The sequence below is a fragment of the Apaloderma vittatum genome, unplaced genomic scaffold (genome assembly GCF_000703405.1).
Source record: "Apaloderma vittatum isolate BGI_N311 unplaced genomic scaffold, ASM70340v1 scaffold25834, whole genome shotgun sequence".
Lineage (NCBI taxonomy): Eukaryota > Metazoa > Chordata > Aves > Trogoniformes > Trogonidae > Apaloderma > Apaloderma vittatum.
This window is the reverse complement of record NW_009714764.1, coordinates 9,026-9,547: the sequence shown is the minus strand read 5'-3', so window position 1 is coordinate 9,547 and position 522 is coordinate 9,026.

Sequence of the window (522 nt, the reverse complement as noted above, 5' to 3'; positions counted from 1 at the left end):
CGCGGGTTTTCCTCCGTCTCCAGCTGCTGTGAGTAAGAGCCTTGGCTCTCACTTGTACTCCAGGCCAGGCTCCCACAGTTTTCCATCAGAGCTTCCTGAGAGAAGCAAGTGAAATCTTGAGGCTCTTATCTTCCCGAGCTGTGGAAGAGGTTTTTATTGTGTGTCACTGAGGTGCCTCACTCAGAAAGGTTTTGCTGGTGAAGTTTGGACCTTTGTTTCCTCACCTGGTGGCAGCAGGACTTCTTTCAGTTCCTCAGGGGAAAATATCTCTCGTTTCTTGAAGCAGCTGAAATAACCCTTCACCGCGACGCCTGTGTAACCTTTTTGTTTTTCCTCGTATAGATTTCAGCTTTTTGTGCTGCTCGGTGATGTCGTTTCGAAGAGGTAGATGCGTTGCGTTTGTACGCGTGCTTGGACAAAAAGCATGGTCCTCGGTAACCAGCAGCGAAACGCCGCGTCGCGTAACCGCCTTGGCTTCTGAGGAGTGACAAAACTTGGTGGTGTGTGTCCCCCCCCCCTCCC